At 46.4% G+C, this 14,562-nt stretch overlaps 1 pseudogene; it reads right to left on the reverse strand.

Moving 5' to 3' along the window:
• Positions 1-6,595: 6,595 nt before the first annotated feature.
• LOC146871386 (methylated-DNA--protein-cysteine methyltransferase pseudogene) lies at positions 6,596-10,573 on the reverse strand (annotated as a pseudogene).
• Positions 10,574-14,562: the final 3,989 nt, after the last annotated feature.

Consider the following 14,562-nt stretch of genomic DNA (forward strand, 5'->3'; position numbering starts at 1 on the left):
TTGAAAGCATCATAAGTAAGGTTCCACCGAACTTTACTGCTGATACAATCCTGCTGTCTTTGAAATTCCTACCCAACCCCTGCTCCTGTACTATTTGATCGATACCCGCCTGCTCCTTTTGTATTGTAAGCGCCTACACCCCCTTCTCCTATACAATCTTACACCCTTACTCTCCCTATAGTTTACTGATCTTTTTAACTCACTTCCTTTACCTTCCAGGCAGTGCGAAGTGTCTTCTGAGTTCTTTAGATCAGTACTACCTCTGTCCTATTGTACGATCCAGACGCTTGCCATTTGTGTCGCCAAACAACTATCATTACTAGCGTAGCAGGTTAGGAACCTGCTTCATAGCTGTGTCTGCACAGTTCATACATAAAACTGAGGGGAATGAATCTGCTTCTCATAGAGTGAGGGACTGGAACCCATGTCAGCATGTTTTGCCCTGTTCAGTGATATAGTAGTATCACATTTCTAATGAATGGCCCATATCCGGCCTAATTTGCAACCTGCTTCTCTGCTAAGATTTTTATTTCATCCTACTCCTTCTCCGGCTCCATGTCATCTCCCGTTTTGAGTATTTAAAACTATATGGTAACCCCCATCTTGTGTATGTTACAGCCCCATGTGAACCATCCATTTCTGCATCTCTGAATTCTGTTGCCTTATGTACAGCCCAGTGATACCCTTTACCAGATATAACAAGCATTGGCATAGCCAATAGGTCTCGCCTTTGAGACCGTATAAGTGTTTAGCCATGCAACACTTGATGTTGTTGCACCAAGGATATTGTGCTGCATAACTCAAAACTTATAAGGTCCCAAAGGCGAGACCTATTGGCTATGCCAATGCTTGTCTAAACTGGTGTGGTGTCCATTTGTAGTGTTTTCACTGTATTACTGTATGTGTTCACAAATGCTTTACACACTGCCTCTGAGATAAGCCTGTCTGCTCATGCCAAACTACCAATGGGGTGAGCAGGGGTTATTTTAGAAGTGTATCCCCCTTACCCTGACTAGGAAGAAGGGTCCCTACTTGGACAAAGGTACCTACCTCTGCCAACTAGACACCCTCATTTCTAACATCATCCATACTGCTAGGCAGAGCCACAGGGGTGATTGCCCCGGGCGCAATATTCTTAGGGGTGCAACATTTTAAAAGAAAAAACTTTTTCGGTGGAAGGGACTCGAGTCACGTCAGTGCTGTGCCTGCAACTGCAGGTTATGTTGTCTTCCCTGCCTTTCCCCGCAGAAGGGCTGCACAGAGCTGTGCCCTCATGCATCTCTCATATCCTCGGGCAGGTGGGAGCTGCTCACTCTGTTTCCCGGTGGCATGAGAGCAGCGCCACCCAGTGGCACAACAGTGGAACTTCTCCTGTGGTACCAAGGTGCCATACCAGGAATTCATTTCTGCTTTTTGGCAGGCAGAAGAAGCATTTCTAGACCGAGTTCCGTGCTTTCTGACTGACGTCATGTGTCGGTTTGGGATGGTGGATTGAGTCACCCCGGATTTGGCATCCATTAATTCTTTCATCCATTATTCAGTCTTTCACCATTCATTCTGTCCTTCCACCTGTGTGCCTATCCATATCCAAACATATTCAACCATTTCCAAACCTATCCATCATCTATCCTTCCATCCACCCTTTCACTCATTCCTCCATCATCGATTCATCCTTTCACTCATCCATCCATTCAACCATTTAGCCTCTCACCCATCCAACCATCCTTTCATTTACTCATCAATCCATCCATTCACCCAGTCACTCATCCGTCCATTCTTCCATCCATTCACCATTTCACTCACCTATCCATCCATTCTTTCTTCCAGCTCTTCACCCTCCCTTTCACTCATCTATGCATTATTTCACTCATCCATCCTTACACCCTTCTTTTCACTCATCCATACACTCATTCGCCCATCCATCCTGCCAATCATCCATCCATACTTTCACTCATCCACCCATCCTCCCTTTCTCTCTCCATCCCCCTTTCACTTAGCCATCCTTTCAACCATCCATCCGCCCAACAATCCATCCACTAATCCACTCATGAATCCATCCATTGACCCTACATCCATCCTTTTGCTCATCTACCCTCCCTTTAACTCACTCATCCATCCTTACAGCCACCCTCTCACTCATCCATCCATCCATTCACCCTTTCACTTATCAATTCATCAATCCATCCACCATTTTACTCATCCATCAGCCCATTGACTCGCCCATCATCCACCCTTTCACTCATCTATCCATCCTTTCACTCATCCATCCTCCCATTTACCCATCTATCCACCCTTTTACCCATACATCCGCCATTACAGCCATACATTCACCATTTCACTCATACATCTATTTTTTACCATTTCTCATCCTTTCACTCCCTCATCCATCCATCCTTTCTCTCATTATCCATCCATTCATTCTTTCACTCATCCAGTCATCCCTTCACTAATCCATACAGCCATTTACCCATTCCTTCACTTACTTACTCACCCACCTTTTCACATTAATTATGAGCTGAGCCTTTGTCTGCAGAGGTGCAGGCAGAAGAGGCCCATCAAGAACTTCACCCTTGCTGTTGTTCCCAAAGCAAGGCTTTGGAGGGGGGAGGGGAGGGTTCACTATGCCCCTGCATAGAAGCAATCTGAAAACGTGGAAGTCATGAGTCATGCATGATGCCCAGTGCGGGGACCTGAGGTGACTGTGACATGGTGTTGTTTCCAGAGCTTTAAGTGGGTTGAAAAAACTTGGGGGGGTCTCTCCAAAGGGCGTGTTCAATGTAATTAAGGGCGTAGCTTAAAACACTGTAGTTATAAATCTGTGCTTAGCATAGTGTGCTGCTGCTATTCTGCTACTTCTGGTATTGCATCCAGACATATAATACAACACGCCTAAAACAAGCCAGGACTATTGGCTTTGTCAATGGTTGTTAGTTGCATAAAATAAAAAAGCAGCAACTATGGTTTCATTGTATATAATATTGAAAATGCTTCAGTAATAAAATGATGAGACTGGGAAAGAACTCTAACCCATTCTTTTTAACTTCTTTCACTGGCTTCTTTTCATGAACTGGATTCTGTACATTTCTTTCACTTTGTGCGTGAGGTACAACATTTTTCTTTATGTACTGTTAAAACAGAACGCCCTGCCCTAGACCAAGGCAGGAGGAGGCCACCACATCCTTTAACAGCCCAGACTGGCCCCTTGTCATTCTGTATGTGATAATCAGCCAGCCAACAGAATGACAATGGACGAGGTGAGGCTGTTCTTGTGCTCAGAGGCAGCCCCATCAGGGAGGGAGCTGAGGCCTCTCACAGGGAAACAGTGCTGCTCCCTGCAAAGCCCAAAATTATGAACAAAAGGCATCCTTAAAAGGGATCATCACGGACAGCGGACGTGAGATCCAAATCAGGGACGAACGTGAAATTTAAGGATGGTTAGTTAACTTACTTGAAGGTCAGGCTGGCAGACACCAACTCCCGCCCGGGCAGCACAGCTGATGGGGGGACTGAAGCCTGTTCTGCCCAATGTATGTTGGTGCCTGAAAAGGCCCACCAGGAATGTTGCGTGCAGTCTCGCTGTTCGCTCACAGGCAGCTTGACGCAACATAGCCACAACAAGCAGGCGAAGCCAATAGGACTGATCTGCGTGTTTTGGAACCCTGAGTACAACACTAGAAAAGCCTGCCACACTAAAAAGAGAACCCAATTTCTTTCTGCATAGGATGCATCTAGGAGATAAAGAGTTTAAATAGCATGTGATGAATCGGTGCACTTGTCAGATGTAAATAAGTCTCTCAAGTAAGGCAAGCGATAGGAGGCGAAATGTCGTACCAAAGAGCAAATAACATGAGGTGAGAGAGAACTAATTCTCTGGATTGAGCCAAAGTCCATTCATTTCACCCCTCATCAGCAAGGCTAGCTTGAATCCAGTGGCACAGTGAGCCCGGGAACACCATCTGAGCATACCGGCACACTTAGTGGGAGAAAGCAAAAGACACATAATTGAGGCGAGAGAGAACTAATTCTCTGGAATGAGCCAAAGTCCATTCATTGTATAATTCAAAGCATTGGTAGCACTCGGTGCTGTTGAAGACAGCAGTGCTGTCCAGCCAGATCTATCAAGGGCCTTCATCTCAGGCTCCTCCTCTTTCTTTCCACCATATACTATTGAAAGCTAAATCTGCCTCACGAAGAATAGGCCGGAAATAGGATGCACATTGTATGTGCAGAGCATGTAGGTGAAGTATTAGGTGTTGTTTAAAGGTGTGTAACACCAGAGAGGACTCCACAGGATCACCATGGTGGTTTGCTAAGAGTGCGGCCTCTACCAGGTGATCTCTAGTCAGAGGAAGCCAGTGGTAGGTGTCCTGTATCAAAGCATTGACTCTGGATTATGTAAAACAGCTCAGACACATGTCCACCTTTGGCTGGATAGCCATTATTATTTTCCTTCCTCTTAGGTAGGACTGATTTACATGTGACAGGTTTATTCGTAAGTTGGTTTTACTGAAGATAGCACTCAGCTCGTGAAAGAAGTGAACGCAATGGACTGTTATTTGTTGACAGTGACTGAAGTTAACAATTGAATTTGAAACAGTAAAATCTGGTCTCAAATCGTACTTCTTTTGTTCAAGTTATATGATCCTGGGCAAATCAGTTTACTTTGCTGTTTCCCATTTTCTTTGACGCACCTCAGTTTGGGGTGTGAATTATGCAAAAAGCTCAACTGTAAATGGTTTTATAGATGATAATGCTAACCCATATATAATGGTGATATCATGGGCCTTACATACATTGCTCATAGCAAAGTAACTTGCCTCATGGTTTACTCTTGCCAATATTGTCTGGACATAAGAAAGAATTGCATGGTCTTTTCTAAGCTGTTTTCAATAAATGTCACACAATACATTTACATAAATTAACACCTGTACACTGAGACAGATGGGTGGTCTTTTCTCAGTTGTTGTGAATAAATGTCACATGAAGCATTGATGTAAACTAATGTATTATACTGACACATGTTGAATAAATAAATTATGTATTGTTTGATGCCAGTGGTGGCTGGCATGGATCGGGGGTAGCGGGCGGTGGGGTTTGGGCGAGGAGGGAATATAAAAAGAAAATATCACTTACCTCCTAACAGCATCTCTCCTCATTGTCCCCCCGCTCCGGCCGGAACAGGAAGCACCCAGGTTCCCCATTTCCAATCACAATGCTACAATGCAGCTTTGTGATCGGTCTGAGCACCCTGGTTCAGGACTCAGATGGGGTCTGGGAGCCTGGGCATGTTCTCCACCCAGACTGCAATGCAGCCTGGGTGCAGAACATGGAAAGTATGCATAACTGTTTGGCCGGCCCAAAACGGCAGGCCAAACATTCATGAGCACTTACAGACTACTCACCACTCCTCTCTCTGCTCCTCTGTCAGCAAAGCAGCCCTCCCCTTCCGCAAAGCTACCGCAGCAGTAACAAAATAAAATGATAATAACATTGAATTATTATCATTTTATTTTTACTTTATTTACACTGCTAAACAGCAGTGAGGTGACGCTCTTCCATAGCGGAGGAACCTCCACTATCTGATGCAATATACGTTATATGTTTTTACATTTTGAAATAATGTCTCTCTTGTCTCTTAGTTGACTAATGGCAATGTTGCCGGAGTGGGGGCAGGAGAAGGAAAGGATCTAGGTTCATGTTTAAAAGATATCACTTTTAATATGTACTTCTCAGTGCAGTGCTGTATGTAATGTGACATTTTAATGGCAAAGGGTCCGCATGTTAATGAAATGCACTTTTTAGGTCTCACCTAGCGTTGGAGTGCGCATGGGCTCCTCGCTCTGTGAGGCGTCTTGTAATCGATAAGATTTCTGAAGGGGACTTGATACCCCGCCCATCATTTTCATTGGCTGGCGTCATCGTTTATGCTAAACACTGGCTTGTGATTCAAATTGAGGCTTCTTTGTTACCGCCCTGTTTCTTTTTTGGACGGCCCATCCAGACTGAATCTTTTACTTGCGGCGTTACACGGTGGCCTTTATCTGGTGGGCGAGCACTATTTCAAAAATGGACACTAATCGGGACAATGACGGCTGCAGCGTTATGCGCTCTAAATTGTAAGCTTTTTATTACTTAAATGAGCGCGGCGCCCGCTAGGGACACTGAGTTCACTTTATTTATTTATATTTTACGTTTATGTTGTTGAGCGCTGCACCCTCTAGGGACACAGCGCTCACTTTTGTTTCGGCTGGTGACATAAATTGTGTGGGAACTTCTGAGTTTTACTTTACAACTTCCCTCTCAAGCGAGACTTAAGCAGAATAGAAATGGAGACGACGGAACACTGTTGTTTACAGCTCGGCATGCCGCTCCTTCGGTCTGATCTATTCAAGGGACAGAGACGCTCACAAAACTGTTTTTCATCGTTTAACATTCGAACAAAAGCAAAAGACAACAGGAGCTATAAGAAAATCAAAGGTGCTATATTGTGCGCAACAAGTTCTACAGAGTTTTTGCAGCAGTCGCTGGTATCTGTTCTCCCACTGCGAGGACAGAGATGGCGTCTCTCTCTCTTCTTGTGTTGGAACTTTTTGTCTCAAGCACGCTGCATGCCTTGCACTTTGTTGCTTTGCAACTCTGCCCGCAGGAGCCTCTCACAGCCGAGCAGCCACTCCTTGAGATGGTTTCCCTTCCCGCTCATATAGGCACCCAGAGCCCCGTTGCTGCAGAACACGCGGTGGCAAGGGATCAGGAGGGGTTCAGGGTTGCACCACATAGCGCAGCCTACCGCCCGGGGAGCCTTCTCGTTGCCCACCAGGATAGCCAGCTGCTTGTAGGAGACCGAGTTGCCGAACTTCACCAGGCTGGAGAGGGTCAGCAATACCTAGCGGGTGAATGAGTCCTTCTCGAAGACCGGGTGATGGAATGGGGGCAGCGGGAGCTCGCCAACCCTCCCGGGATCTGAAAAGTAGGCCACCAGCCAGGCTGCGCACAGCTTCACGGGCTCGGGCACCTCATCGGGCGCAGCCTGGACCTTGCACTCTAAGGGCCTCGCATCACTCACCGGCTGGGGCGCGGCGGCAGCCTGCAGCTTCACCTCGTGGACCCCTGCAGTGCAGCCCAAGAGCTGGATCAGGCCCAGCGAGCTCTGAAGGTCCAATATTACGAAACCATGTTACCAGCTCAAATTTTTTATTGTACTGACTGCAGAGCAGTCGTCCACTCTCTGGTTGTCAGTAATCTGTCGCTTTTATAATACATTTTATGGAGGCTGCAATCACTTGAATAACAGTTATTACAATTTTAGAATATCAGTGATATATGTTGGAAATTCATTAGATGTTCAGGGTGCAGAAATAAGGAGCATAAGGAGTGCACGTTTGTAGCTAGTGTATGTAAACGTGTAAGAAGGCAGGAGGATGTGAGGCAAGGTATGATCATGGTTTTATGCCCCTGTTGGCATCTCCTCTGCCCAATGTTTTTCTGTTTTCTGTGGCAGCAACTTATGGTTTCAGCACTGCATTAAAAACATAAATACAAATAAAAATAAACTGGAGCGTCCAGTCTATGCTAACCCATGACAATAGGACTTTGTTTTCAGAAAGGTAAATAGCACTGGAAACGTTATAATGAGCAAACAAGCTAGCCGTTAAAAGTTCAAGTGACGAAAGTGTATTATCGATATTCTGCAAATGTTTGCTAAGGCTGCTTTTGTTCTTCACTAGCCTTTTCTCCCCTCTTCCCGTGCGCTATGCTCCTGGAGGAGATCCTGAAACTGCCAGATCACTAAAAGATCAGGTAGCCACAAATCTCTCTTCCACCAGAGTAGGATGGCTCAAACTTTCAGACCCCAAAAATCACATTTGCTGTACACTAGATATTGTAGACTAGAAAACAGTGTTCTGGAGAAATAAGTGTCTCCAAAAAACCCTCAAGGTAAATTCCCTCTTTCTCCATGCCTTACCGAGTAGTCACAACAGAAAATAACTCTATATTTAGAATCCTTAGAAGCTACATGAAGGCGTAGTTCAAAATACACAGCTGATTCACATAACTAGAGAAAAAAAACTTGGCATGTTATTTAGCTTTGAGATTTTTACGGACTTTCAAGTCTTGACTAATAAAGCTAGATAGGAGTGTAACCCAGTACAGTGAGCAATTGTCTTAACCTTAAGAGCCACTGGATGCCAGCTGTGACAGGCAGAACTAATGGTGTCATCAGAAGGTAGAGGTCCAGTCTTTAAAGACGTTTTGAATCCAAACAAAAGTAGGAGAAATAGCTAGGCAAGCAAACAAGTTCTCACCTTTGAAAGATGTTAGGCATCCGTTTTGGTTTGTAAACACAAATGGGGCTGTCCCTAGTTGGGATTCCTACAGGCTTTCTATAGATGCAAGTGCAATGGGGGCATCTCACAAAAAGTGAAGGACTTTTTGGTTTGACAGTGCTTGATGCTGATGCTGACTCGCATTGTCAAAGCCATTAGGACCCACATACGCAAAGTCGATCAGCTTTGTCAGTATGTTGTGTGTTTTGTTGTGTATGTGTGTGAGAAAGTAAAGGAAATAAAAGCACTATGACATGGTCAGCACTGGCTGCGTCATAGTGTTTTTTTCTTTACTGTCTGGAGCGCTGCACAGTAGCTAGTTTGCTACACAGGTAAGCAAAACACTGAGCGAATAGCTCTCATGCAAGTATGACTTATTAGCTTTGCCAATGCTTGTTTTTTTCTGCTGGTAATGGAATGTTGTAGGATGCAAGCAATAACACTGGAATTGTGGTATGGAGTAAAGTAACAATACGGATTGAGGCGGGATGGTGACAGGGGCAACCAATAATACTGGGAGTGAAAGGGGCAAGCAATAACATGGAGCTGGTGCGGTTTGGGGTTGAAGGATTGGAGGGAGACTGTCTGCAAGCAAATGTACTCTTAGGGAGAGCTGTAACTAAAAGAAACAAGCATTTTCAATGCAATAGGTCTCGCATTTCCGATAGTTTAAGCTCTTGGCATTGTTATCTATGTTTTAAAAACCAAAACATAAATAAAAGGCATTGTCATTTACACTGTCAATATCTCAAACTCGCGTAAATGCGAGACCTATTGCATTTCAAATACCTGTTTGAATTGTGAAGGGACTTTATCATATTTCAGGTGATATATGTTGATGATTTACATGGCAAACATTTTCAGGGCTCGGCTCATGCACAGGCTCAAAGAGCCAAGCCATCCCCCTGGCTGGGCTCCGGCTGGGCTTGCCCCGCTAAAAAAAATTTGATCGAGCACCTCTACTGCCACTCCGACTTTATTAAAAATAACAATAATAATAAACACGCAATGTGACATTTCTGTCACTGTGCTAGAGAGTTGAAAAATGTCCTTGGCCTCGCTACACTGATTTCCAAAGATTTAGAATTCATTTTCTGAAACTATATCTCGCTACACTGATTTCCAAAGATTTAGAATTCATTTTCTGAAACTATCTCTGAAAGGAAGTGAGGAGGATTTTGCCTGCCTAATTTTAATGCAAAACTCTAGGGAAGTTCGAAAACTGAAAAAGCATTTATCGGAGAGCAATTGTAATATGAATGAACTGCCCTCTAGTGGCCACCACTACACTCTAACCAGAGTGAGGGATAAAATGGAAAGCGAATTCTATGTCAGGACCGGAGGCTTCTGATTATGCTGTCTCCATTTCTTTACTGAACTCACAGCAGCCAATGAAAAGTGAACAACACAAGTGAAAAACATCACATCCCATGAGGCTTTGAACCACGCCTCCTCATAACAGCCAATGGCAACATATCAAAGTATACAAAGCAGAGAGACACTTTCTTGGCCTCCTCTTTCTTTGCTGCTCCGTAGTCAAAATAAGTGCCTCTCTACTTTGTATACTTTGATTCTGGCCTAAAACGTTATGGAACTATGGCTGATTGATTGTTTCTATTTAAACTGACTGTGTTATCACTGCGTGTTAGTACTGTTTGTTTTTGCCTCTGCGCTATGCCTTTCTGCCTTTTTCTAGCCGCGCGCTGCAGTTTCAGGTGCGTTTGGCGGTAACCGGAGATTGTTTTCCCTTTCCAGCGCGTGTTGCACTGTAGCTCTTTCCCCCGCATTTGTTCCGTTCGCTGCTAACAGCGCCGCTGGCTATCCCGATCGCGGTCCGCGATCGGAGGGGTTTGCCCCCGCCCCCTGGCAGGGAGCGAGACGCACGCTGGGGCCAGATCGGCTTCATGCATGCGCCTCGGGAGCTCGCACGCGCGTGTGTGTGCGCGCGCTTCTCATAATTACTGCCGGTCCGACGCCCTGCCACGGGCTGAATAGGGGAGAGATGCAGCAGGCAATTAGAGCCGAGTACGGGCCATTTATGCAGTTTTAAGGCAGCGCTTGAGTTTTTACACTCACAAGGGCAATAACCCTTGCATTACAGGTCCTGGAGGATATAATTTTTGGGAACTTCTGTTCATCCAGGCAGGTGGGAGTACTTCCTTCCCCATTAGTCCTGGGTTGTTCAGGTTTTCTGTTGGTATCCCTGTGGGGATTTTTTCTGTACTCTTTGGCTCTTTTTGTCCCTGCATTGCTCCCACCTGACACCCTAGCTTGCTGAAGGTGGGGTTGATAATTTTGCTTCCCACTGGGGATATTTTGATTGAATAAGCATTTATTCAACTAAAGCATGGCAGACTGCGATTTCTACCAGGAGGAGGTGGCTGCGTGTGAGGATCAGGGAGATGATGAATACTATTATGATGATTCCATGGAGGACATAATTGATAAGAAGCTGGATGGTAAGCTAGATAAGGCACTCTCCTCCGCCTTATTACCGATTGCTCAAAAATTAGATCGTCTGGTTGCCCTGAGTCCTGCTCCCTCTGGCACTGGTCCTGCTCTGACGCCCCTCCCTCCCCCCTAACCCCTGGGCACTCCTTGGCCACATGCACACTCTTACTCTAAACTCTATAAGTCTAATGAACAGGCCCATGAGGGCGCCCCAGATCCCCCACCTATTCCTCCTTCTCCTACTCCTGTATTGGACACCACTTCTGGTCCCGACACTGACACAGATTCCTCTCTGGAGTCCAAGCCTCGTAAATGCGCGAAGAAGCACAAACACTCTTCTTCTCCCACCCATCCCTCCCCCTTCTTGTTTGACCCATCTGATATTGTCCATCCTCGCACTGCAGACTGGGTCCCACACGGCGGTGGCTGAGTACATGCAGACCCACTTACGAAAAAGTTTTGATAAGGAGGTGAGGGCCCGTCTAAAATCTGAATGCCCACGTCTGGATTTACCCCATAAGATTGCTATTACCCCTGACATAGATTCCTCCATGACCACTTTCCTTAAAAAATACAAAAAGGATCCAAAGAAAGGGATCGATCACACCCTTCGGGCGTGTCAAGATAAGGTTCTTGACCTTGCGGGCCCCTTAGCAAAAATTCTCGAGTTAGCCCTACAGGCGCAAGAGACCGGGGCGGCTATTCACCCCGAGGTTTTGGCTGGATGGGCTCAACGAGCAATATGCATGCTGGGTAATGCCAACTGCGCCTTGGCCTCTGAGCGCCGCAAGTCTGTCCTCCTGAGGATCAATCCACAATTGGTGGAATTGGCCACGGCGGAACCGGGGCCGCTAGCTGAAGGCCAGCTCTTTGGTGACAAATTCGTAAAGGACATTGCCAAATTTGTGAACACTTTTGCCTCACTCGATAAGTCACAATCCTCCATGAAGAAGGTGTTTCATCAGGTCTCTAGTAGGGCCGGGCGTGGCAGAGGACGCGCGACCGGCCGCTACTCCAACCCCAGTCCTCAAAGAGGTTTCGCGCCCAGACGCAGGGGTTATACCCAAGAACCAGAGCAGGCTGGCTTCTACCCCTCCAGATTGCGTGGATACAGGGGCCGTTTCAACCGAGGTGTCAACCGAGGCTACAAAAACTTTGAGTCCCAGTCTTCTGGTAAGTCCTATGTACCCTACGATTCCCCCGGGGGGCAGGATATTGCATTTTATTGTAAATTGGGTTCGCCTCACCACAGATGTTTGGATCTTGCAGACAGTTCAGGGCTATCAGATAGAGCTTCTGCAGCCCCATGTCAACTGATTCCTCCTCGACCTCTCCTTTTTTCCCTTCTAGAACAGAATTTTATAGACTCCGAACTTCAAGAGCTTTTGGCCAAACAGGCTATTGCCGTAGGACCCTTCATTCCCGGAGGGTTTTGCAGCAACGTCTTCTTGGTGCAAAAGAAAGGAGGAGGTCAGAGGCTAGTGTTGAACCTCAGAAATTTCAATCCCTTTGTCGTCTACAGGCACTTCAAGATTGAGGGCATCCATCTTCTAAGGGACCTCCTGCTGGAAAAGGACTGGATGGTCCGGTTGGACTTGAAGGATGCCTACCTCACGGTCCCAATTTGTCCCTCTCATCAGAAATTCCTTCAATTTCAATGGAAGGGACAATGGTACCGGTATCGTACCCTTCCCTTTGGCCTATCGTCAGCCCCGTGGGTTTTCACAAAACTCTTGAAACCGGTGGTTTCCCGACTTCGGGAAATGGAGGTGCGCATGATTGTCTACCTCGACGACATGTTGCTCCTGGCTCAAGATCGGAATCTTCTGCTCACTCACTCGGAGTGGATGATGTCCCTATTACAGGATCTGGGGTTCGTCATCAACAACAAGAAGTCAATGATGATTCCGAACCAACAGATAGAATTCTTGGGTTTCCAAATAAATTCAGTCTCTGCCCAGCTTCTCCTCCCTCTGCCCAAGATCAGGTCTATCAAACGGGAAATCAAATCCACCTTGTCCAAACAGATGATCTCCTTGAGAGGATTGGCGAGGATTGTGGGACTACTGGCCTCCTCCATTCAGGCCATCTTCCCGGGCCCCCCTTCACTATCGAGCCCTTCAACGGCTCAAAATACATTACATTCAGAAGTTTTATTACGACCACCTCATTCCTTTATCTCCAGACGCTCGAGAGGAGCTTCTGTGGTGGCTGGAACACGGATGGACAATGTGTCGGCGGTGAGATATATCAATCCGTTAGGAGGGACGAGGTTCCAAATGTTGGTCAACATTGTGAAGGAGTTCTGGCATTTCTGTCTGAATCACAAGATCACAGTCATAGCGGAATACCTCCCGGGCAAACTCAACCAGGTAGCGGATTGGAACTCCAGATTCTTGAGAGATTACAGCGATTGGAAGCTTCACCCCACGCTGTTTGCGGAGATCATGAGTATGCGAGGTCCCTGCAGGATAGGAACGGACGCGTTCCTTCAGCATTGGGGCCCACAGAGGAATTATGCCTTCCCTCCTTTTGCCTTGATCCCGAGAGTGGCGGCCTTTGTCTGCCCGCAGACGGCTTCAATAGTGTTGGTGACACCCTTGTGGAAGACTCAGTCGTGGTTTCCCACACTATTGGAGTTGTCTATGGATCTTCCCTTTCAGCTCCCGAACTTCCCAACGATTCTCCAGGACCCAGTGGGGGCTTGCCACCCGTTAGTCCTGCAGAACCAACTACCTCTCATGGTGTGGACGCTCTCAGGAGACACGAGAGCATTGAAGGCCTTTCACAGGCAGCTGCCGGCTTTTTATGTCAAGCTTGGGCTCCGTCCACCCGAAAACGATATTCAGCTTCCTGGAAGCGATGGGTGGGTTGGTGCCTTCAACGGCAGGTGGATCCCGTGGGATCAGATGTTACTGAGATTTTGAGTTTCCTGTCGGAGTGTGCAGAATCGGGTCTTGCTTACAGGTCAGTTAATATTTTCAGATCATCTATCTCGGCAGGCCATGACTCTATTGATGGTAAGCCGGTGGGGATGCATCCCCTGGTATGCAAGTTACTTAAGGGGGTTAGAGTAGCCAATCCCCCTCGACCCAGGTATTCGACCTTATGGGACGTTTCTAAGGTACTCTCTTTATTGGAGTCTTGGCCGGATCATCCTGAGCTTTCCTTAAAACAATTATCGGCCAAACTCACTATGCTGTTATGTCTGATTTCCTGTCGCAGAGTCTCGGATGTGGCGGGCAGAATGTTTTCTCCACAGGGTGTCTCTTTTATCATCACAAGACGGACAAAGACAATGTCATGTTCGGTAGAGTATCCTGCTTTCCCTCACAATAATAAATTATGTGTTTTGCATTGCCTGAAAACTTATGAGGAACGCACACTTGCCCATAGGTCTGATCCTTTGGGGCAGTTGTTAATTGCAATTCAAAAGCCCTATAGACCGGTATCAGCTGCCACCTTGGCCAGGTGGGTTAGGTGGGTGATTTCAGAAGCTGGCATTGATGTCTCTGTATATGGTGCTCATTCCACTAGAGGAGCTATGGCCTCTAAAGCGTATATGTTGGGCTCTCGGTTAGAGGATATCCTGAGAGCGGCTGACTGGTCTACGGATTCTATGTTCAAAATGTTTAACTATAATACAACATAATAGTTGATACAACTGTCCCAACGGGTGGGATAATCCTCGCCTCCGTGTCCTTAATAGAATCTAAAATTCTTGTTGCGATAGCTGGAAAATTTTGTATTCCCTCCAACAACATTGCATCACGTAAATGAACACCTT

The sequence above is a fragment of the Triturus cristatus genome, chromosome 1_1 (assembly GCF_964204655.1).
Source record: "Triturus cristatus chromosome 1_1, aTriCri1.1, whole genome shotgun sequence".
Lineage (NCBI taxonomy): Eukaryota > Metazoa > Chordata > Amphibia > Caudata > Salamandridae > Triturus > Triturus cristatus.